Below are 25,128 nucleotides of genomic sequence, written 5' to 3'. Positions count from 1 at the left end.
TGTTATAATGAGCTACAGATGGCAAAGAGCCTCCCAACTTTATATATCAACAGAATATCCTGATGGTAGATTTCCAGAGAAGAACGAGCAGCTGGAAACACGGTGCAACCAAGAGGACCAAATCACAGTGGTTGCAATCTGCGTTGCCACAACATGTAGTTAAATTTCTGGAGAGATGTAGATCAGGCTACAGCGTCTGGTACAGCGTCCTCAGGTATATGGCTACACCTTACCCCATATCAGCGTTGATACAGAAATATAAATTGGCCTTAAACGTGTACTGCCACTAGGTGATCAACAGTGCGCCCGAGGGTTTCTGACCCCCAAAGTCCGGTTTAGTCGCTGCATGCCACACACAGCAAAATTAGTTGACTGAAACCGGCATCAGAGTCCGCTGCCTCCGTAAAAATCTTGTTCTTGCAGCACGATTTACTGAAAATCAATGACCTGCATGGCATGTGAGAGAGCTGTATCACCACATGCACACAAAATGACTCCAAATAAATCCACAACGTAAAGAGTCAAACAAAACACCCTTTGTGCTGTGTGAGAGCTGTTCAACACAAAGTCACATCGTGATGTAAGCACACGGAGGCACGGAACGATAAAGTGCAGTGGGAGTGCAGGCCAGCGGGGGAGGGGGGACCCCACACTCAGGCATGGTGAGCACACCCGAATTCATCACTGAGTCAGCATGAGTGTTTCAGGATCAGTGCAAGAAAGACAGGTGTCCCTCCCTCCCTCTCTCTCTCACACACACAGAGAGAAGCAGAGGTGGGGACATGGATGGAGTGAGTAATTCACCATGTCAGCACGTGCGCATGCACGCACACACAGGGGAGTGACGCATACTCTCGCAGCGGCCCCGTCTCTCTCTCTCCCGTCCCCCCGGTATCACTAGAGCTTCTTCAGCACCAACATGGGTGTAGATAGATAGAACTTTATTGATCCCTTTGAGAGGGTTCCCTCAGGGAAATTTAAATTCCAGCAGCATCATTACAGAATAAAGAGAGAATAGAAGCTAGAGAAAACTTCTAGATAAATTAAGTATTAACATATACAAAGAAAAAAGTCCAGCAGGAGAGGTACTGCACATTGTCCAGCATTGCTTTTTGTCAGGCTGGGCTACTGCTCCTTCCCGTCCTCTGTCCTCCTGTTCCCCCTCCTCCCCCCCAGAGAGGAGTTGTACAGTCTGATGGCGTGAGGGACAAAGGAGTTTTTGAGTCTGTTCGTCCTGCACTTGGGAAGGAGCATTCTGTCACTGAACAGGCTCCTCTGGTTGCTGATGACAGTGTGCAGAGGGTGACTGGCATCATCCATGATGTTCAGTAGTTTGTCCATAGACCTCTTCTCTGCCACCGTCACCAGAGAGTCCAGCTTCATGCCGACCACAGGGCCGGCCCGCTTGATCAGTTTGTCCAGCCTGGATGCGTCCTTCTTGTGCCCCTTTTCCACCAAAGCAGTTCCAGGGCTGGTTCGGGGCCAGTGCTTAGTTTGGAACTGGGTTTTCTGTTTCCACTGACAAAGAACTGGCTCTGGGGCCAGAAAAACTGGTTCCAGGCTAGCACCAACTCTCTGCTGGGCCAGAGGAAAGAACCGCTTACGTCAGCGGGGGGGCGGAGTTGTTAAGACCAACAACAAGATCGCGAAAGATCACTATTTTTAAGCGACAAGAAGCAGCAGCTGTACAAACGCAAAGTCATCCATTATTGTTGTTGCTGCTGCTTCTTCCGTGTTTTTGCTTCGATATTCGCGCCAAGGTTAATGCAAACGTAGCGACGTAACTGACGTATACAGCGACGTAACTGATGTGGCTTCCCTTAGCACCGCGAGCGATGGAAAAGCAAACTGGTTCTCAGCTGGCTCGCAAGTTGAACGAGTTGTGAACCAGCACCGGCCCCGAACCAGCCCTGGAATTGATTTGGTGGAAAAGGGGTATTGGAAGTGCTGCCCCCCCCAGCACACCACGGTGTAAAACAGGACACTGGCGACCACGGACTGATAGAACATCCACAGGAGTTTCCTGCAGATGTTAAAGGAAATTGGTTCCTCCATTAACTATCAAAAATACTGGAGTTTTGTGTGAGAGGAAAAGTGAGAGTGTGTGTGCAAAATGATTGAACACATTGGGAGAACCCCCCACCTGATGTCATCACCAACTTCATAAACCTGCTGTAAGTATCAGAAGCACTGCGAGAACACACACACTATAGGGAAATTACCCCGGGATTCAGTCTGTCTCTCACACACAAGAATAAAGACTCAAAAAAACCATCACTGTATAATATAACCAGAGGTACAGAGCTAATGTAGCTGACAAATGAATAGGCAGTGGAGTGCGTGTGTACACACGCTCAGTACAGCAGTAAATGTGGTCACTGATAAAATCTACAGAGGAAATCTCAGCAATATTAGAACTTCAATAATTGTGATATTGTGTTCATTTGGATTTGATGTGGCAACTGTTTAGTACATGTACACACACAAGGCTGTGCGACATCACAAAAAGAACGCGACTTTTCAGCTTTATGAACTACTCCTGATGACAATTTCCTTTTTTGTTACAGAATGCAACTGAACAATTATGCTATTTATCCATCAAGTTTACTTATTTATTAGAATGGACTCCAGAAAATGCATATGTACAAAAATCGTTACAGCACCATCTAAAGCAAAAAGAGTGTAAACAACTATTCTGTTAAAGAACATTTAAAGGCAGGTTATTTAAACAATTTGCTGTCAATGGCGCTGTTACCATTTTCTCACAAAATCATACTGTACTAACTGGAGAGTGGGGGAGAGAAATAAAAAGCTCATGAGAGAGATACAGGAGACAGAAAGGCAGGAGACGGTGAGTCAGAAACTGACAGGTCCTTCTGCATATGAAATCTTAATGCAGGAGGTAAAAACATGTTATCGATAAATTCTCACTCCCACTCAGTCTTCTATCATAGTAAAGTAATGGGTGTGGCAGTTTCCCACCTGACTGTATTTAACAGAATGCTACGTGTAACACATGCGAGACTGGATATGACAGAATTCATGAGGCGGTGAGTCCACTGTTGTGAAAAGTCTAAGCTGAGACATTAGCTAGTTATAAATCATGGCACGAGTCGAGCTGCATCACATTTCTGTTGAGTCTCTTCCCGTTTCTGAACATTTGTTTATTCAATCAAAGATTTAACACTTGTTTATCTGCTGAGGTCTGTGCATGTTGAGTTCACCCCCCCCCCCAATCACTTCTTTACAGTGAGGTAGTTTCAGTATTCAGATTGTGTAGGTGTCAGTCGTCCTGTCACTGCATCAGTTACATCACCACTAGCAATGTCATATGTTAATCCGGCGGTTCCGATTCCCACCAGAGCGGTGAAACACAACTACTGTTAATGTGACTGGGGCACCAGGGGGTAGATCAACATTTCTACCTTTACTGTTTTGCTCCCATTCTCTCACACACCGTTACAGCATAATAACCATAAACAGTGTTCAGTGTGAGGGTGAATGGGGAGAGAAAAAAAAAAATAGCGAGTGTAAAAGGTCTTTACACATACAGTGCGATTCGACACTTTCATTCAACAACTTTTTCCGACTATGAACTAGAGGTCTGCGCGGGACAGAATTTTCAGTCCCGCTCCCGCCTGCTCCCGCATTGTGCAGTCCCGCTCCCGCAAAGAATTATGATTTTCAGTCCCGCTCCCGCCCGCACCTGCCATATTTTGTCCCGCTCCCACCCGCAAATCCCGCATGATGCAGACGTTCGCGTTATTTCTTACGAAAGTTCCTGTCATTGGCTTGGGGAATTAAACATGCTGAGCTTAGCTGAGCTCTCCACTGACCGATCCTTCATTTATTGTAAGTTTATTGTTTAAACTCTGACATTCTGCTGACACATTCCAAGTTGAGTGCTGCATGCGCTCATGATTGACAGCTCTCGCTTTGATTGACAGCTCTCGCTTTGTGCACTCGCACTCCCACTTCCGAGTCTGTGGCGTTATGATTCCAACCGCGATTTCATTCTCCTCTCATATGAAGTGCTGCGCAACCACAACCTGCTCCTCAGATTATACACTGTCTATTTCTAGCTTTAAACTGAACAATCTGTGTGATACACAGTCCTTTTTAATACTAGTTAATACTTGATACTTTTTTAAAAACTTTTTTTTAATACTTTTTAATACTTGGGACTAATACTCGACTTTTTAACGGTAAATGTACCTCTTTTTAAAGCAGCACTTACTTCTGAAGCACTGTGAGCTTCACTAGAGGAGCTCTGCTCTTCTGCCATGATCGGAGATCTCAAACACGGAAGAGCGGAAAGGAATCGGAAACGTACACGAGATTAGACCACATCCGCAAATTTAGGCATCTTAAAATGTTTTTATTAATGCCAAATAAAATATCCAGCACAAATTATATGATAGACATAAATTAATAATTTATAAATTTTATTTTAAACATATTTTTAGTTAGCGGGACTGCAGCTTATCACCTCTCCCGCCTGCATTGTGCACTCCCCCTCCCGCCCGCAATGAGCTTTCAAAATTTGTCCCGCGCCGCACTGCTTTGCGTCGGGTCCCGCGGGACTCCCGCAGGAGTGCAGGGCTCTACTATGAACACTTTCACATCAAAGGCAAATGTTTGTGTGAAAGTGTTTTTTTTTTTTAATTTTAAAAACAGGTTTGATTTTTGTAATATTTGGACCACAAAAGGAACACATTAATACAACCAATCAAGACGCAGGTTGTGGAAACATCACACTGCTGCAGGCTTGATGGAGCCTCATTCAGTTTGGGTCTCAAAACCCAGCGCTGTTTGACAACGAACATAAAAATGATAAAGATAACGATGTTAAAGTCGACGTGTGGAAAATTCCGGAGAGGATCTCAGCAGTGAAACCGCTGGGTGTCCGGTCCGTGTGCTGGAGCTCGATATCAGTCTCAGTAACTCTTGGATCAAGTATTTGTGAAACTTCATGATCTCACAGACTGCTCAGGACACAACACACATCTTTACCCCTTTCTGAAAAAGAATAAACAGCAGCTCATCACTTCTCGACTGCACAGTCACATGACTGATTTTTGGGGAATGATCACATCATGTCACATTTAATACAGATATTAAGAAGTTAAAGTCGTCAATGGTTCTCACATTAAACTTTTGGTTATTTGTGTCGTGTGAAGACTTTCAGAGAGATGACCGAGGGAGGGGGGGGGGGATGATGGGGAGGGTCAGTGAGAAGGAAAAAGGCCACTTGTTTTGTCACTGAGCTTTACAGGAGGAGACTGACAAACCACACACTTAATATGAAGGGGGTCTTACAGAAAGTGTGTCCCCTACATGTCTTCAATCTCAGGAGCTTCACATCCACGCCACAGATAAGAAAACCACCAGCATGGTGTGCGCACACAAAATGGTTCCCTTCTCATTTTAACACACCATCAGTGTGCATCGAATAACAAGTGTTCATTAATCAACTGACTCCAGTCCAGCAGCAGAGTTATGAATACACCACATTAGTGTTTTAAAACTGGACTACATGGAGCTCACACACACACGGTTAACACTGTCCTGTTAAGTGTGTGAAACTAGTGAACAAGCTGCCAGACCACAAAAGAGGAGGTCTCATCTCTCTCTCACACACAGGTTCATATCTACTCCATGAGTGGACGGACGGACGCGCGCGCACACTAGTTGCCATGTTGATTTAAACACACACTCAGTAACACACCGCGCATTCACCCTGCAGAGCAGAAACACGGTGTACAGCTTTTAATAAAACAAAATCATAACGTTCCATCCTTTATAACACACAAGGCTACTACACACACGTCGATGACATGAATAAGAGTGCGGAGAAGGAGAGCTGGCTTTATAAGAGAGGGGAGAAGGAGAGCTGGCTTTATAAGAGAGTGGAGAAGGAGAGCTGGCTTTATAAGAGAGTGCGGAGAAGGAGAGCTGGCTTTATAAGAGAGCGGAGAAGGAGAGCTGGCTTTATAAGAGAGCGGAGAAGGAGAGCTGGCTTTATAAGAGAGCGGAGAAGGAGAGCTGGCTTTATAAGAGAGTGCGGAGAAGGAGAGCTGGCTTTATAAGAGAGCGGAGAAGGAGAGCTGGCTTTATAAGAGAGCGGAGAAGGAGAGCTGGCTTTATAAGAGAGCGGAGAAGGAGAGCTGGCTTTATAAGAGAGTGTGGAGAAGGAGAGCTGGCTTTATAAGAGAGTGTGGAGAAGGAGAGCTGGCTTTATAAGAGAGTGTGGAGAAGGAGAGCTGGCTTTATAAGAGAGTGTGGAGAAGGAGAGCTGGCTTTATAAGAGAGTGTGGAGAAGGAGAGCTGGCTTTATAAGAGAGTGGAGAAGGAGAGCTGGCTTTATAAGAGAGTGTGGAGAAGGAGAGCTGGCTTTATAAGAGAGTGTGGAGAAGGAGAGCTGGCTTTATAAGAGAGTGGAGAAGGAGAGCTGGCTTTATAAGAGAGTGTGGAGAAGGAGAGCTGGCTTTATAAGAGAGGGGAGAAGGAGAGCTGGCTTTATAAGAGAGGGGAGAAGGAGAGCTGGCTTTATAAGAGAGGGGAGAAGGAGAGCTGGCTTTATAAGAGAGTGTGGAGAAGGAGAGCTGGCTTTATAAGAGAGGGGAGAAGGAGAGCTGGCTTTATAAGAGAGGGGAGAAGGAGAGCTGGCTTTATAAGAGAGCGGAGAAGGAGAGCTGGCTTTATAAGAGAGCGGAGAAGGAGAGCTGGCTTTATAAGAGAGGGGAGAAGGAGAGCTGGCTTTATAAGAGAGTGGAGAAGGAGAGCTGGCTTTATAAGAGAGGGGAGAAGGAGAGCTGGCTTTATAAGAGAGCGGAGAAGGAGAGCTGGCTTTATAAGAGAGCGGAGAAGGAGAGCTGGCTTTATAAGAGAGGGGAGAAGGAGAGCTGGCTTTATAAGAGAGGGGAGAAGGAGAGCTGGCTTTATAAGAGAGGGGAGAAGGAGAGCTGGCTTTATAAGAGAGGGGAGAAGGAGAGCTGGCTTTATAAGAGAGCGGAGAAGGAGAGCTGGCTTTATAAGAGAGCGGAGAAGGAGAGCTGGCTTTATAAGAGAGCGGAGAAGGAGAGCTGGCTTTATAAGAGAGCGGAGAAGGAGAGCTGGCTTTATAAGAGAGCGGAGAAGGAGAGCTGGCTTTATAAGAGAGCGGAGAAGGAGAGCTGGCTTTATAAGAGAGGGGAGAAGGAGAGCTGGCTTTATAAGAGAGGGGAGAAGGAGAGCTGGCTTTATAAGAGAGGGGAGAAGGAGAGCTGGCTTTATAAGAGAGTGTGGAGAAGGAGAGCTGGCTTTATAAGAGAGTGGAGAAGGAGAGCTGGCTTTATAAGAGAGTGGAGAAGGAGAGCTGGCTTTATAAGAGAGGGGAGAAGGAGAGCTGGCTTTATAAGAGAGGGGAGAAGGAGAGCTGGCTTTATAAGAGAGTGTGGAGAAGGAGAGCTGGCTTTATAAGAGAGTGTGGAGAAGGAGAGCTGGCTTTATAAGAGAGCGGAGAAGGAGAGCTGGCTTTATAAAAGAGCGGAGAAGGAGAGCTGGCTTTATAAGAGAGTGGAGAAGGAGAGCTGGCTTTATAAGAGAGGGGAGAAGGAGAGCTGGCTTTATAAGAGAGGGGAGAAGGAGAGCTGGCTTTATAAGAGAGGGGAGAAGGAGAGCTGGCTTTATAAGAGAGGGGAGAAGGAGAGCTGGCTTTATAAGAGAGGGGAGAAGGAGAGCTGGCTTTATAAGAGAGTGTGGAGAAGGAGAGCTGGCTTTATAAGAGAGTGTGGAGAAGGAGAGCTGGCTTTATAAGAGAGCGGAGAAGGAGAGCTGGCTTTATAAAAGAGCGGAGAAGGAGAGCTGGCTTTATAAGAGAGTGGAGAAGGAGAGCTGGCTTTATAAGAGAGTGTGGAGAAGGAGAGCTGGCTTTATAAGAGAGCGGAGAAGGAGAGCTGGCTTTATAAGAGAGCGGAGAAGGAGAGCTGGCTTTATAAGAGAGCGGAGAAGGAGAGCTGGCTTTATAAGAGAGTGGAGAAGGAGAGCTGGCTTTATAAGAGAGGGGAGAAGGAGAGCTGGCTTTATAAGAGAGGGGAGAAGGAGAGCTGGCTTTATAAGAGAGTGGAGAAGGAGAGCTGGCTTTATAAGAGAGGGGAGAAGGAGAGCTGGCTTTATAAGAGAGGGGAGAAGGAGAGCTGGCTTTATAAGAGAGGGGAGAAGGAGAGCTGGCTTTATAAGAGAGTGTGGAGAAGGAGAGCTGGCTTTATAAGAGAGTGTGGAGAAGGAGAGCTGGCTTTATAAGAGAGCGGAGAAGGAGAGCTGGCTTTATAAAAGAGCGGAGAAGGAGAGCTGGCTTTATAAGAGAGTGGAGAAGGAGAGCTGGCTTTATAAGAGAGGGGAGAAGGAGAGCTGGCTTTATAAGAGAGGGGAGAAGGAGAGCTGGCTTTATAAGAGAGGGGAGAAGGAGAGCTGGCTTTATAAGAGAGGGGAGAAGGAGAGCTGGCTTTATAAGAGAGGGGAGAAGGAGAGCTGGCTTTATAAGAGAGTGTGGAGAAGGAGAGCTGGCTTTATAAGAGAGTGTGGAGAAGGAGAGCTGGCTTTATAAGAGAGCGGAGAAGGAGAGCTGGCTTTATAAAAGAGCGGAGAAGGAGAGCTGGCTTTATAAAAGAGCGGAGAAGGAGAGCTGGCTTTATAAGAGAGCGGAGAAGGAGAGCTGGCTTTATAAGAGAGTGTGGAGAAGGAGAGCTGGCTTTATAAGAGAGCGGAGAAGGAGAGCTGGCTTTATAAGAGAGCGGAGAAGGAGAGCTGGCTTTATAAGAGAGTGGAGAAGGAGAGCTGGCTTTATAAGAGAGGGGAGAAGGAGAGCTGGCTTTATAAGAGAGTGTGGAGAAGGAGAGCTGGCTTTATAAGAGAGTGTGGAGAAGGAGAGCTGGCTTTATAAGAGAGCGGAGAAGGAGAGCTGGCTTTATAAGAGAGCGGAGAAGGAGAGCTGGCTTTATAAGAGAGTGTGGAGAAGGAGAGCTGGCTTTATAAGAGAGTGTGGAGAAGGAGAGCTGGCTTTATAAGAGAGTGTGGAGAAGGAGAGCTGGCTTTATAAGAGAGCGGAGAAGGAGAGCTGGCTTTATAAGAGAGTGGAGAAGGAGAGCTGGCTTTATAAGAGAGGGGAGAAGGAGAGCTGGCTTTATAAGAGAGTGTGGAGAAGGAGAGCTGGCTTTATAAGAGAGTGTGGAGAAGGAGAGCTGGCTTTATAAGAGAGCGGAGAAGGAGAGCTGGCTTTATAAGAGAGCGGAGAAGGAGAGCTGGCTTTATAAGAGAGTGTGGAGAAGGAGAGCTGGCTTTATAAGAGAGTGTGGAGAAGGAGAGCTGGCTTTATAAGAGAGTGTGGAGAAGGAGAGCTGGCTTTATAAGAGAGTGTGGAGAAGGAGAGCTGGCTTTATAAGAGAGTGTGGAGAAGGAGAGCTGGCTTTATAAGAGAGTGCGGAGAAGGAGAGCTGGCTTTATAAGAGAGTGTGGAGAAGGAGAGCTGGCTTTATAAGAGAGCGGAGAAGGAGAGCTGGCTTTATAAGAGAGTGTGGAGAAGGAGAGCTGGCTTTATAAGAGAGGGGAGAAGGAGAGCTGGCTTTATAAGAGAGGGGAGAAGGAGAGCTGGCTTTATAAGAGAGGGGAGAAGGAGAGCTGGCTTTATAAGAGAGGGGAGAAGGAGAGCTGGCTTTATAAGAGAGTGTGGAGAAGGAGAGCTGGCTTTATAAGAGAGGGGAGAAGGAGAGCTGGCTTTATAAAAGAGCGGAGAAGGAGAGCTGGCTTTATAAGAGTGTGGAGAAGGAGAGCTGGCTTTATAAGAGTGTGGAGAAGGAGAGCTGGCTTTATAAGAGAGGGGAGAAGGAGAGCTGGCTTTATAAGAGAGCGGAGAAGGAGAGCTGGCTTTATAAGAGTGTGGAGAAGGAGAGCTGGCTTTATAAGAGAGGGGAGAAGGAGAGCTGGCTTTATAAGAGAGGGGAGAAGGAGAGCTGGCTTTATAAGAGAGTGTGGAGAAGGAGAGCTGGCTTTATAAGAGAGTGTGGAGAAGGAGAGCTGGCTTTATAAAAGAGCGGAGAAGGAGAGCTGGCTTTATAAGAGAGGGGAGAAGGAGAGCTGGCTTTATAAGAGAGCGGAGAAGGAGAGCTGGCTTTATAAGAGAGCGGAGAAGGAGAGCTGGCTTTATAAGAGAGGGGAGAAGGAGAGCTGGCTTTATAAGAGAGGGGAGAAGGAGAGCTGGCTTTATAAGAGAGTGTGGAGAAGGAGAGCTGGCTTTATAAGAGAGGGGAGAAGGAGAGCTGGCTTTATAAAAGAGCGGAGAAGGAGAGCTGGCTTTATAAGAGTGTGGAGAAGGAGAGCTGGCTTTATAAGAGTGTGGAGAAGGAGAGCTGGCTTTATAAGAGAGGGGAGAAGGAGAGCTGGCTTTATAAGAGAGGGGAGAAGGAGAGCTGGCTTTATAAGAGAGGGGAGAAGGAGAGCTGGCTTTATAAGAGAGTGTGGAGAAGGAGAGCTGGCTTTATAAGAGAGCGGAGAAGGAGAGCTGGCTTTATAAGAGAGGGGAGAAGGAGAGCTGGCTTTATAAGAGAGGGGAGAAGGAGAGCTGGCTTTATAAGAGAGTGTGGAGAAGGAGAGCTGGCTTTATAAGAGTGTGGAGAAGGAGAGCTGGCTTTATAAGAGAGTGTGGAGAAGGAGAGCTGGCTTTATAAGAGAGGGGAGAAGGAGAGCTGGCTTTATAAAAGAGCGGAGAAGGAGAGCTGGCTTTATAAGAGTGTGGAGAAGGAGAGCTGGCTTTATAAGAGAGCGGAGAAGGAGAGCTGGCTTTATAAGAGAGGGGAGAAGGAGAGCTTTCTTTATAAGAGAGTGTGGAGAAGGAGAGCTGGCTTTATAAGAGTGTGGAGAAGGAGAGCTGGCTTTATAAGAGAGTGTGGAGAAGGAGAGCTGGCTTTATAAGAGAGGGGAGAAGGAGAGCTGGCTTTATAAGAGAGGGGAGAAGGAGAGCTGGCTTTATAAGAGAGGGGAGAAGGAGAGCTGGCTTTATAAGAGAGGGGAGAAGGAGAGCTGGCTTTATAAAAGAGCAGAGAAGGAGAGCTGGCTTTATAAGAGTGTGGAGAAGGAGAGCTGGCTTTATAAGAGAGGGGAGAAGGAGAGCTGGCTTTATAAGAGAGTGGAGAAGGAGAGCTGGCTTTATAAGAGAGGGGAGAAGGAGAGCTGGCTTTATAAGAGAGTGGAGAAGGAGAGCTGGCTTTATAAGAGAGTGGAGAAGGAGAGCTGGCTTTATAAGAGAGGGGAGAAGGAGAGCTGGCTTTATAAGAGTGTGGAGAAGGAGAGCTGGCTTTATAAGAGAGGGGAGAAGGAGAGCTGGCTTTATAAGAGAGCGGAAAAGGAGAGCTGGCTTTATAAGAGAGCGGAGAAGGAGAGCTGGCTTTATAAGAGTGTGGAGAAGGAGAGCTGGCTTTATAAGAGAGCGGAGAAGGAGAGCTGGCTTTATAAGAGTGTGGAGAAGGAGAGCTGGCTTTATAAGAGAGGGGAGAAGGAGAGCTGGCTTTATAAGAGAGTGGAGAAGGAGAGCTGGCTTTATAAGAGAGTGGAGAAGGAGAGCTGGCTTTATAAGAGTGTGGAGAAGGAGAGCTGGCTTTATAAGAGAGGGGAGAAGGAGAGCTGGCTTTATAAGAGAGTGTGGAGAAGGAGAGCTGGCTTTATAAGAGAGTGTGGAGAAGGAGAGCTGGCTTTATAAGAGTGTGGAGAAGGAGAGCTGGCTTTATAAGAGAGTGTGGAGAAGGAGAGCTGGCTTTATAAGAGAGTGTGGAGAAGGAGAGCTGGCTTTATAAGAGAGGGGAGAAGGAGAGCTGGCTTTATAAAAGAGCGGAGAAGGAGAGCTGGCTTTATAAGAGTGTGGAGAAGGAGAGCTGGCTTTATAAGAGAGGGGAGAAGGAGAGCTGGCTTTATAAGAGAGGGGAGAAGGAGAGCTGGCTTTATAAGAGAGGGGAGAAGGAGAGCTGGCTTTATAAGAGAGGGGAGAAGGAGAGCTGGCTTTATAAGAGAGGGGAGAAGGAGAGCTGGCTTTATAAGAGAGGGGAGAAGGAGAGCTGGCTTTATAAGAAAGGGGAGAAGGAGAGCTGGCTTTATAAGAGAGGGGAGAAGGAGAGCTGGCTTTATAAGAGAGCGGAGAAGGAGAGCTGGCTTTATAAGAGAGGGGAGAAGGAGAGCTGGCTTTATAAGAGAGCGGAGAAGGAGAGCTGGCTTTATAAGAGAGGGGAGAAGGAGAGCTGGCTTTATAAGAGAGCGGAGAAGGAGAGCTGGCTTTATAAGAGAGCGGAGAAGGAGAGCTGGCTTTATAAGAGAGCGGAGAAGGAGAGCTGGCTTTATAAGAGAGGGGAGAAGGAGAGCTGGCTTTATAAGAGAGCGGAGAAGGAGAGCTGGCTTTATAAGAGAGCGGAGAAGGAGAGCTGGCTTTATAAGAGAGGGGAGAAGGAGAGCTGGCTTTATAAGAGAGTGGAGAAGGAGAGCTGGCTTTATAAGAGAGGGGAGAAGGAGAGCTGGCTTTATAAGAAAGGGGAGAAGGAGAGCTGGCTTTATAAGAGAGCGGAGAAGGAGAGCTGGCTTTATAAGAGAGCGGAGAAGGAGAGCTGGCTTTATAAGAGAGGGGAGAAGGAGAGCTGGCTTTATAAGCGAGGGGGAGAAGGAGAGCTGGCTTTATAAGAAAGGGGCGAAGGAGAGCTGGCTTTATAAGAGAGCGGAGAAGGAGAGCTGGCTTTATAAGAGAGCGGAGAAGGAGAGCTGGCTTTATAAGAGAGCGGAGAAGGAGAGCTGGCTTTATAAGAGAGGGGAGAAGGAGAGCTGGCTTTATAAGAGAGCGGAGAAGGAGAGCTGGCTTTATAAGAGAGGGGAGAAGGAGAGCTGGCTTTATAAGAGAGGGGGAGAAGGAGAGCTGGCTTTATAAGAGAGGGGAGAAGGAGAGCTGGCTTTATAAGAGAGTGGAGAAGGAGAGCTGGCTTTATAAGAGAGGGGAGAAGGAGAGCTGGCTTTATAAGAAAGGGGAGAAGGAGAGCTGGCTTTATAAGAGAGCGGAGAAGGAGAGCTGGCTTTATAAGAAAGGGGAGAAGGAGAGCTGGCTTTATAAGAGAGGGGAGAAGGAGAGCTGGCTTTATAAGAGAGCGGAGAAGGAGAGCTGGCTTTATAAGAGAGCGGAGAAGGAGAGCTGGCTTTATAAGAGAGCGGAGAAGGAGAGCTGGCTTTATAAGAGAGGGGAGAAGGAGAGCTGGCTTTATAAGAGAGGGGAGAAGGAGAGCTGGCTTTATAAGAGAGTGGAGAAGGAGAGCTGGCTTTATAAGAGAGTGGAGAAGGAGAGCTGGCTTTATAAGAGAGGGGAGAAGGAGAGCTGGCTTTATAAGAGAGGGGAGAAGGAGAGCTGGCTTTATAAGAAGAGGGGAGAAGGAGAGCTGGCTTTATAAGAGAGCGGAGAAGGAGAGCTGGCTTTATAAGAGAGCGGAGAAGGAGAGCTGGCTTTATAAGAGAGCGGAGAAGGAGAGCTGGCTTTATAAGAGAGGGGAGAAGGAGAGCTGGCTTTATAAGAGAGCGGAGAAGGAGAGCTGGCTTTATAAGAGAGGGGAGAAGGAGAGCTGGCTTTATAAGAGAGGGGAGAAGGAGAGCTGGCTTTATAAGAGAGCGGAGAAGGAGAGCTGGCTTTATAAGAGAGGGGAGAAGGAGAGCTGGCTTTATAAGAGAGGGGAGAAGGAGAGCTGGCTTTATAAGAGAGCGGAGAAGGAGAGCTGGCTTTATAAGAGAGGGGAGAAGGAGAGCTGGCTTTATAAGAGAGCGGAGAAGGAGAGCTGGCTTTATAAGAGAGCGGAGAAGGAGAGCTGGCTTTATAAGAGAGCGGAGAAGGAGAGCTGGCTTTATAAGAGAGCGGAGAAGGAGAGCTGGCTTTATAAGAAAGGGGAGAAGGAGAGCTGGCTTTATAAGAGAGCGGAGAAGGAGAGCTGGCTTTATAAGAGAGGGGAGAAGGAGAGCTGGCTTTATAAGAGAGCGGAGAAGGAGAGCTGGCTTTATAAGAGAGGGGAGAAGGAGAGCTGGCTTTATAAGAGAGCGGAGAAGGAGAGCTGGCTTTATAAGAGAGGGGAGAAGGAGAGCTGGCTTTATAAGAGAGCGGAGAAGGAGAGCTGGCTTTATAAGAGAGGGGAGAAGGAGAGCTGGCTTTATAAGAGAGGGGAGAAGGAGAGCTGGCTTTATAAGAGAGGGGAGAAGGAGAGCTGGCTTTATAAGAGAGGGGAGAAGGAGAGCTGGCTTTATAAGAGAGGGGAGAAGGAGAGCTGGCTTTATAAGAGAGCGGAGAAGGAGAGCTGGCTTTATAAGAGAGCGGAGAAGGAGAGCTGCCTTTATAAGAGAGCGGAGAAGGAGAGCTGGCTTTATAAGAGAGGGGAGAAGGAGAGCTGGCTTATAAGAGAGCGGAGAAGGAGAGCTGGCTTTATAAGAGAGCGGAGAAGGAGAGCTGGCTTTATAAGAGAGGGGAGAAGGAGAGCTGGCTTTATAAGAGAGGGGAGAAGGAGAGCTGGCTTTATAAGAGAGCGGAGGAGGAGAGCTGGCTTTATAAGAGAGCGGAGGAGGAGAGCTGGCTTTATAAGAGAGCGGAGAAGGAGAGCTGGCTTTCGAGCTTCAGTGTGAATGAAGTTCCCGGTGATGAAAATTAAATATTTATTTTGTATAAAACTCCGAACTCGCCGAAACTGAGGGGGAAAACACAGCGCTTGATAATGAAGAGTTGGTATAAAAGTTACAAAAATTCACCTTCCCTTAGAGTTAATCTTAAAAGTGGCGCGTGTATTAAACACGATTTTTTAAAAAACTTTAAAATAATTTACCAAGTTATGAATGGTGTGTTAGCTTGTAGCCTGTTAGCATGGAGTGAGGAGACAATGAGGACAAGCCAGTACTTCCACCGCCTCATTAGCATTTCTCTCTCTCACACTCCACTCGATCCAACACTACACACACGATAAAAACAGTTTCCTTCCCTCACACACACACAGCGGCACACACACACTCACTCCGACTCGGGGAAATGTGGGTTTAATGGTGTGTTTGAGGAGAACTTGTGAGGACGAATCTCCCACAGGGACTGACCATCTGGCCTCCAGAGGAACCTTCGTCCTCTCAGTATTGTCCTTCACTCGGACACTCTCTCAGCCCCGCTCACACACCGGGGAGAACTCTTCCACCCGGGGAACACCACCCGGACCCTCCGGAACCGGGTTCCGTGCACTTTAACCGGGATGTGAGGTGATTTACACGGGGCTTTGTGGAAACTCCGTCACCTTACAGAGCTTCACCTCGTGTAGCGCTGAATTAGCCTCCGCTAGCCAACACGCAGCGCTCTCTCTCTCTCGTCTCACACACACACACACACTCCCATTTAAATACACCACTCTTAAAACAGTGTGAGGTAAATTACCCGTTTAGACACAGTTTGTATTTAATATACAGGTTAATTCGGTTTAATTCTCTCTCTCTCTCTCTCTCTCTCTGAAGTGACCCGGGACTCATTAGGCTGAACAACACAAAAAAGAAAAAGGTGGCCGGAGCTAAACATGCTAATGCTAACCAGCGAGTGTAGAGTTACACTAAACAAACTAAAAGTTGGTTATTGTGTTTTACTCTTCCCGCCTGAGGAACTCGGATCCGGTGTTGATGCGGCTGGAGGTTTCGGTGAGAACTCGCGGATGAACTCCTCACTCGGACCGCGCTTCAGCTCCACAATAGGAAAAGTGCGGATGAATGAGTGAAGCGGCGCGGACACTTTACCTCAGAACCGAAGCGGCTCAGGTGAGCGGAGTCACTCTCAGAGCAGGATCACTCTCACTCTCAGGGGGAATCAGGAGACATTTCTGACCGTGTGTGTGTGTGTGCGCGCTTTCTCTCTCCTCAGCGCGGCTCTGTGTGAGAGAGTGTGTGTGAGTGTGTGTGTGTGAGAGAGCGGCTTTCTCACCTCACGGATTTAAACTCCACACAGGCTCTATCCCGCTTCAACAGCGTCGAATTTCTGACTTGTTTTCGATGTAAGCGGCTCCCGGAAGCGTCTTCTCCTCACACTGGAGCCCAAACTCCGCTTTTACTGCACTTTTTATCGGTTTAAAAACAAAAAAACCGGATCGGTCCAGTCGGTCTCAAACCCTCGCGCTCCGCTCCGTCTCTCTCCCCTCGCGCGCGCGCTCACCTTCCAACAGGCAGGGGGCGCGTTCATGTGAGAGGACGCGCAGATAAAACAAGCGCGCGCCGTGTGTGTGAGGGAGGGAGGGCGCGCGCGTGAGTGAGTGACCGACCTCGCGGGTTCTTTGTGACGTAACGGCGCGCTCCCCCTCCCCCCTCACACTGATATTACTCACCGGGTTGCCAGATTTATTTCAACATTTTATTTTTTGCTTTAAATCCAGCTCAACTCATCACGTGCACCTTTGATCAAATTCATAATAAAATATAATACGACGTTATGAAATATTCATCCCCTTCATACACTTACAAGGGAAAAAAATCTGTAGATTCTATTAGTGTTGGTTTTATTTGAGGTTTAGATCAGAGCCTGTCTGCCCCGTCACACACTCACACACAGGAAGCGGAAATAAACGCATACACAAATACACACAGAGAAGTATAGCACACCTGAGCAGGTTACATCCAAAATGCTGACCTTTATTCTCCAGGGTTTTAAAGATGTTTCTGAGACTTACAATAGCATGAAACGACACACACACACAATTAGAATATCGTGGAAAAAATTCAGTATTTCCCATCAGTTATGGAAAGTGAAAAAAGTAAAGAAAGTGAAAATTTAATATATTATAGAATCATTACACATAAACTGAAATGTCTCAAGCATTTTTCTATTTTAATTTTGATAATTATGGCCTACAGTGCAAAAAAACCCTCAAAATATTAGATAGATAGATTTACTTTATTGATTGCAAGCTGGGAAATTGTTTTGTTACAGTAGCAAGTTATCAGATGTGCAAAAAGAAAAATTTACACTGTACAACATAAAATAGAAAAAAGATCCCAAGAACAAGCCGATGATACAATATACAAATAAAATGTAACAATATATATATATATATATATATATATATATATATATATATATATAATATAATAAAATATATAATATCTAATAAAAATAACATCAGGGCGGCACGGTGGTGTAGTGGTTAGCGCTGTCGCCTCACAGCAAGAATATCCGGGTTCGAGCCCCGTGGCCGGCGAGGGTCTTTCTGTGCGGAGTTTGCATGTCTCCCCGTGTCCGCGTGGGTTTCCTCCGGGTGCTCCGGTTTCCCCCACAGTCCAAAGACATGCAGGTTAGGTTAACTGGTGACTCTAAATTGAGCGTAGGTGTGAATGTGAGTGTGAATGGTTGTCTGTGTCTATGTGTCAGCCCTGTGATGACCTGGTGACTTGTCCAGGGTGTACCTCGCCTTTCGCCCATAGTCAGCTGGGATAGGCTCCAGCTTGCCTGCGACCCTGTAGAACAGGATAAAGTGGCTAAAGATAATGAGATGAGATGAGAAAAATAACATCAAAGCTGTCAAGGTAAACATCTGCCTAGTTGAGGTGATTGACACTGGCAAAGGTGAGTGAAAAATTATAAATTGTAGGTAGGCCTGTTGATATTCATTCTCATCTCATTATCTCTAGCTGCTTTATCCTTCTACAGGGTCGCAGGCAAGCTGGAGCCTATCCCAGCTGACTATGGGCGAGAGGCGGGGTACACCCTGGACAAGTCGCCAGGTCATCACAGGGCTGACACATAGACACAGACAACCATTCACACTCACATTCACACCTATGGTCAATTTAGAGTCACCAGTTAACCTAACCTGCATGTCTTTGGACTGTGGGGGAAACCGGAGCACCCGGAGGAAACCCACGCGGACACGGGGAGAACATGCAAACTCCACACAGAAAGGCCCTCGCCGGCCCCGGGGCTCGAACCCAGGACCTTCTTGCTGTGAGGCGACAGCGCTAACCACTACACCACCGTGCCGCCGCCTGTTGATATTATTAATAATAATATTAATAATAATTGTGTGCAGCACTTAATAAAGGTCAAATAAATAGGCCTATAAAATAAATAAATTTAAAAAAACAGTGAAATTATAATAATATTGTTAGGGTTTTGCTGGGAATCAAAACCGGGTCGCTGGTGTAGTAATCCAGCAAACCCCCACTAGGCCACCAGGGGAATGACTCAAGTGCAGAGGAGTGAGGTGAAAGTAGAGTAGAAAAAAACAGTTTATTTACAATGCAAAAAATCCAAGGCAAAAAACAAAAGTATTATCCAAATGCTCAGAAGATATACGGGAAAAAATAAAAAATCCAAAAGTTCAAAGTCAAAACAAAAAGCCAAAAAATAAGAAAAGAAAAGGCAAAAATCCAAACGCTCAGAAGATCCAAAATGGTAAATACAAAGTCCAAAAAGTCCACAAGAAAGCAAAGTACAAAAGACCACAAAGACAAAGGCAAAGAACACGGAACAGAGGTCTCTAGTGATAACATAACAGCACAAAGACTCCGTGACTAGGGACCAAACTGAGGAAGTATTTATACACAGGGAAATTAAGAAACTGGGTGGGGCAGGAAATAAAGAAAAGGTGGGGGTAAAAGGCACATGGAAACAATCAATAAAAACAAACACAAAACACAGAAGTGGTGGCGGCCTCTAGAGGCCAAAACAAACATGACAAGATAAAGCAATAACAGCGGCCTCTAGAGGCCAAGACAGTCCCCAGTCCTAACAGGACCCCCCCCCCCCAAGGAGCGTCTCCTGACGTTCCCAGGGCGATCCGGATGGGCCGAATGGAAGTCCCAACACAGTTCCTTGTCTAACACATCCCAAGCGGGAACCCAACAGCGCTCCTCAGGGCCATAGCCCTCCCAGTCCACTAGATATTGGAGCCCACCGCGGACCCGGCGGGAGTCAAGCAGGCGGCGCACAGTGAACACAGTCTGAATCTGGAAGATGCGGGGGGGGGGGGGGATTCCTGGGGCAGGGGCATACGTGGACGACAGTACGGGCCACAACAGGGAAACATGGAATGTGGGGTTGATCCTTAGAGTCCAGGGCAACTGGAGCCGGTAGGAGACAGGGTTCACCCTGTGCACAACCTTGAAGGGGCCAATGTAGCGAGGAGCAAACTTGCGGTTCTCCACCCACAGCGGAAGGTCCTTGGCGGACAGCCAAACCCGCTGCCCAGGGCGGAAAACGTGGGCAGGCCCTCAATGGCGGTTGGCCTGAGTCTGGTTGGCCCTGGAAGTCTGGATGAGGGTCCTCCTGACCTTGTTCCAGGTCTTGCAACACCGTCTCACATATTGGTTGACCGAGGGCACCCCAGCGTCCTCCTTCTGGTCCGGAAACAGAGGTGGCTGGAACCCGAATTGGCACTGGAATGGTGACAACCTGGTGGCCGATGACTGCAGGGTGTTGTGGGCGTACTCCGCCCATGGCAGCCAGGTGCTCCATGATGTCGGGTTATCCATCACCAGGCCTCGCAGGGTGGTTTCCAGGTCCTGGTTGAGCCTCTCCGTCTGGCCATTGGACTGGGGGTGGAACCCAGAGGAGAGGCTGGCAGTGGCCCCGATGAGCTTGCAGAACCCGCGCCACACTCGGGAGGAGAACTGGGGCCCCCGGTCTGAGATGATGTCCTGTGGGAGACCAAAGACTTGGAAGACATGAGTAAATATAAGTTTAGCTGTTTCAAGGGCAGAAGGGAGCTTGCACAGTGGTATGAAGTGGCAGGCCTTAGAGAATCTGTCAACTATGACCAAAATGACAGTGTTACCTTGAGAGTCTGGAAAGGCCGTGATGAAGTCGAACACCACATGGGACCAAGGACGCCGGGGAATAGGCAGAGGATGCAGGAGGCCCTGGGGATGCTGTCGTGGGTTCTTGGTTCTGGTGCACACATCACAGGACAGGACGAATGACCTCACTTCCTTCTCCATGCTCGGCCACCAGAAGCGTCTTTTCAAGAAGTCCAGGGTCCTCCGAGCTCCCGGGTGGGCGGTGAGAGGGGAAGAGTGACCCCACTGGAGAACCTTGGCCCGGGCTTGACGAGGGACGTACAAGAGGCCCGGTGGCCCTGTCCCAGGACTGGGGTCCTGGCGTTGAGCTTGTCGGACGGCCTCCTCAACACCCCAGCAGACAGGGGCCACAATCCGGGACAAAGGGATAATAGGCCCAACTTCACTCTCCCTGTTGGTGGCAGAGAACAGCCTGGAAAGCGCGTCAGGTTTGGTGTTCTTAGAGCCGGGGCGGTACAATAGGGTGAAGTCGAATCGACTGAAAAACAAGGCCCACCTAGCCTGTCGTGGGTTCAGTCTCTTGGCTTGCTGGAGGTACTCTAGGTTCTTGTGGTCCGTCCAAACCAGGAATGGATGTTGCGCTCCTTCCAGCCAGTGCCTCCACTCCTCAAGGGCCAGTTTAACCGCTAGCAGTTCTCGATCCCCCACATCATACCGGGACTCTGCAGGGCTCAGGCGGTGGGAGAAGTAAGCGCAGGGGTGCAACTTTCCTTCCGAGCGTTGAGAGAGAACCGCGCCGACACCACTGTCCGAGGCGTCCACCTCCATGATGAACAGTTGGGAAGTGTCCGGGAGGACCAGAATGGGTGCCGTGCAAAAGCAGTGCTTGAGGTCCTTGAACGTCTTTTCCGCCTGAGGAGACCAGACATAAGATCCACCAGTCTTTTTGGTGAGATCTGATATGGGTGCTGCTACAGAACTGAAGTTCCTGACAAACTTGCGGTAGAAGTTAGCGAATCCTAAGAACCGCTGAGCTTCTTTAACGGACTTGGGAGTAGGCCAGTCCCGGACGGCCAGGGTCTTGGCTGGGTCCATTTGGAGTTGTCCCGTCCATACAATAAAACCCAGGAAGGAGACCTCGGGGACATGAAACTCGTATTTCTGGGCCTTAGCAAACAGATTGTTCTGTAGTAGCCTCTGGAGGACTTGGCGGACATGGTGGCAGTGCTCCTGTAAGGTCTTGGAAAATATCAAGATGTTGTCGAGGTAGACGAAAACGTACTGGTTAATCATGTCCCTCAAGATGTCGTTGATAAGGGCCTGAAAAACTGCTGGTGCGTTGGTGAGTCTGAAGGGCATAACTTGATACTCATAGTGCCCTGACAGGGCGTTAAAGGCAGTCTTCCACTCGTCTCCCTGTCGGATACGGATGAGGTGGTATGCGTTCCGTAAGTCCAACTTGGTGAAGACAGTGGCGCCTTGGAGCAGGTCGAACGCTGTGGACATCAGCGGAAGGGGATAGCGGTTGCGCACAGTGATCTTGTTGAGGCCCCCTGTAGTCAATACACGGTCAGAGCCCCCCATCCTTCTTGCTGACAAAGAAGAAGCCGGCACCAGCAGGTGAGGTGGAGGGTCAAATGAACCCAGAGGCCAGGGCATCCTTGATGTATTCCTCCATAGCCTTGCGTTCTGGCTGAGAGAGGGAAAACAGTCTGCCCTGAGGAGGGGTAGTCCCAGGGAGCAAGTTGATGGCACAGTCGTAGGCGCAGTGCGGAGGAAGAACGGCGGCCCTACTCTTGCTGAAGACTTCTTTAAGATCCCAGTACTCTGTGGGAACTTGAGATAACTCGATGAGATCAGGAGGCTCGGCAGGAAACACAGGAGAGCTAGAGAGCAGACAAGAAGCATAGCATGCAGGACCCCATTCCACAACCTGGCTTGTTACCCAGTCTATACGAGGGTTGTGGCGGGTAAGCCAAGGAAGGCCTAGGATAACTGGGAACTCTGGCGAATGAATAAGGTGCAGGGAAATTTCTTCTTTGTGACCTTGAGACTGGAGAAAGATTGGAGAAGTAACTTGGGTGACTCTTCCATCACCTAAAGCTTGGCCATCCAGGGCAGATACAGACAGCGGGACTTCAAGAGGTGCAGTAGGGACATTAATTCTTCAGGCGAAGTGGACATCCATCAAGTTTCCAGCCGCCCCAGAGTCTAACAAGGCCTGGCAAGAATGGACGGACTCACCCCAGGAGATGGAGACCGGGATGTAGACTCCTTGGCCAGGGAGTTCGGGAGAGAGGGTAGGCCCCGTCACAACCCTCCCTCGGCTGGACGGGGCGGTCCTTTTCCCGAGAGCTCGGGACATGATGCTCGGAAATGGCCAGGCTTGCCATAGTAGATGCAGCACTTGTCCCTCCTTCTGCGCTCCCTCTCAGATGCAGAGAGATGAGTACAGCCCACTTGTATGGGCTCTGGACAGTCACTGGAAGAGGTAGACGGGCTCCATGTTGAGGCAGTGAGGCCGGGGAGGCTCAGGACTTGGCGGCGCTCTCTAATCCTGTTGTCAAGATGAATGGCATGTGAAATCAGTGTTTTGAGGTCACTTGGGCATCCGATAGAGGCCAGACCGTCTTTGATGGGGTCAGACAGATCATGGTGGAAGGCTGAAACCAGGGCAGTCTCATTCCATCCACTGACTGCTGCGAGCATCCGGAACGAGATGGCGTAGTATGCAACGCTTCCTTCCTGCCGGATGGACATGAGCTTCCTGGCTGCATCTTTACTGATGTCTGCCTGATCGAAGACCCGAAGCATCTCCTCCGTAAACAGCTTGAAGTCAGAGCACTCGGGTCCCTGTCTCTGCCAGACGGCTGTTGCCCAAGCTCGTGCCTTATCAGCTAACAAGGTTATCACATATGCGATCTTGCGGCGATCCATAGTGTAGGTTGAAGGCTGGAGCTCAAAGGCGAGTTGGCACTGGGTAAGGAACTCCTGGCACTCCCCATGCTTGCCGCCATACCTCTGTGGTGCAGGAAGGCAGGGTTCATGAGGTGACGTAGGCAGCGTGGCAGAAGGCACTGGAGCGGGAGCAGATGGTGGAGCAGGAACAGGGGGAAGGTCAGGAGGAGGCAATGTAGGCATAGGAGTCAACTGTGCCAGGGCTTTCCCAATTTGCTGAAGCAGTACCTCGTGGCGAGCAAGGGCCTGACGTTGGCTTGCGAGTGTTCGTCCATGGTCGCTCCGAAGCGTGTCAAAGCTGCCATAATTCCCTGAAGGTTGGCTGGGTAGACAGTTGAAGCAGCCTCTGCTGAGTCGGTCATGACGGAGTCTTTCTGTTAGGGTTTTGCTGGGAATTGAACCCGGGTCGCTGGTGTAGTAATCCAGCAAACCCCCACTAGGCCACCAGGGGAATGACTCAAGTGCAGAGGAGTGAGGCGAAAGTAGAGTAGAAAAAACAGTTTATTTACAATGCAAAAAATCCAAGGCAAAAAACAAAAGTATAATCCAAACGCTCAGAAGATATACGGGAAAAAATAAAAAATCCAAAAGTTCAAAGTCAAAACAAAAAGCCAAAAAATAAGAAAAGAAAAGGCAAAAATCCAAACGCTCAGAAGATCCAAAATGGTAAATACAAAGTCCAAAAAGTCCACAAGAAAGCAAAGTACAAAAGACCACAAAGGCAAAGAACATGGAACAGAGGTCTCTAGTGATAACATAACAGCACAAAGACTCCGTGACTAGGGACCAAACTGAGGAAGTATTTATACACAGGAAAATTAAGAAACTGGGCGGGGCAGGAAATAAAGAACAGGTGGGGGTAAAAGGCACATGGAAACAGGCAGTCAAAACAAACACAGAACACAGAAGCGGTGGCGGCCTCTAGAGACCAAAACAAACATGACAAGATAAAGCAATAACAGCAGCCTCTAGAGGCCAAGACAGTCCCCAGTCCTAACAAATATGAGCAATAGATCAATAGATCACAGCAGTTGTGCTGTGTCCTGCACGTCATTGCTCTCATCCATGGCCAAAGCAAAAAACTCGAATTCTGACGCTTTCTCATTCAGCTGGTCATACACATTGTCCCCCAAATCTTCGGTTTGCCTGGTCATAGTAGGTGCAGAGAGACTTACCGCGTTGAGCGCACCCTTCTTGTCGGGACACACCTCCTCGGCCACAGCAAGCATGCATATCTTGTTTAAGTCCCCATCAGTAAATGGCTTTCCATGGGTAGCTAGTAGGTGAGCTACCTTATAGCTAGCTCGGACAGCAGCCTGGTTGATCTGGGTTTGGCGAAGGAATACATTCTGTTGTGCAGCCAGTCCGCATTTCATCCTCCGAATCCTGTCTTCTCTTGTTTGCCCTCGCAAACTAGCATACTCTTTGTGGCGGGTTTCGTAGTGACGACGCAGATTATATTCTTTGAAAACTGACACACTTTCTTTACATACAAGACAAACTGCACGGTCCTTACACTGAACGAAAAAATAATCGGTGGTCCACTGTTCTTTAAAAATTCTGCACTCTCTGTCAACTTTTCACTTACCGCTAGCCATTTTGCTGTCCTGAACACTGACAGTTCTCTGCGCATGCGCTGCCTGTCACTGCTTGATCGCGAGCATATGACGAAAATTCGGAAAATATGAATAGTTCATTTTTTAACTAAATATCAATTTTAATTGATAAAATCAACAAAATACAAGATGCAGACATGTTGTTATTTGCCAAAAAGCAATTTAAAAAAATGGGCCATGACCACTTTTGGGGATTGCCTCATAGGGCCGGTTCAAGTGGTGGGGGGCAGAGGGGCTGGGGGGCCGGTCAAAGGGGGGGGTGGGCCGGAGTCGGCCCGCAGGCCGTAGTTTGATGACCCCTGTTCTAGAGCAACATATGCTCCCATTCAGACGACGTCTCTTTCAGGGAAGACCTTGCATTTTCCAACATGACAATGCCAAACCACATACTGCATCAATTACAGCATCATGGCTGCGTAGAAGAAGGGTCCAGGTACTGAACTGGCCAGCCTGCAGTCCAGATCTTTCACCCATAGAAAACATTTGGCGCATCATAAAATGGAAGATACGACAAAAAAAGACCTAAGACAGTTGAGCAACTAGAATCCTACATTAGACAAGAATGGGTTAACATTCCTATCCCTAAACTTGAGCAACTTGTCTCCTCAGTCCCCAGACATTTACAGACTGTTGTAAAGAGAAAAGGGGATGTCTCACAGTGGTAAACATGGCCTTGTCCCAACTTTTTTGAGATGTGTTGTTGTCATGAAATTTAAAATCACCTAATTTTTCTCTTTAAATGATACATTTTCTCAGTTTAAACATTTGATAT

The 25,128-nt window shown here is 48.1% G+C and overlaps 1 protein-coding gene across 1 annotated transcript in view; it reads right to left on the bottom strand.

Annotated features, from left to right (window-relative positions):
• The window catches only part of chd7 (chromodomain helicase DNA binding protein 7), a 111,850-nt gene extending 95,620 nt beyond the window's left edge, over nt 1–16,230 (bottom strand). Inside the window, 1 exon segment of the mRNA XM_060897971.1 lies at nt 15,980–16,230. The gene's annotated coding sequence lies outside the window, so the exon portion shown is untranslated.
• Between the last annotated feature and the right edge of the window lie 8,898 nt (nt 16,231–25,128).

The sequence above is a fragment of the Neoarius graeffei genome, chromosome 17 (genome assembly GCF_027579695.1).
Source record: "Neoarius graeffei isolate fNeoGra1 chromosome 17, fNeoGra1.pri, whole genome shotgun sequence".
NCBI classification, from domain to species: domain Eukaryota; kingdom Metazoa; phylum Chordata; class Actinopteri; order Siluriformes; family Ariidae; genus Neoarius; species Neoarius graeffei.
Note: the sequence above shows the minus strand (reverse complement) of the source record. Positions and strands in the feature narration are given on the sequence as shown.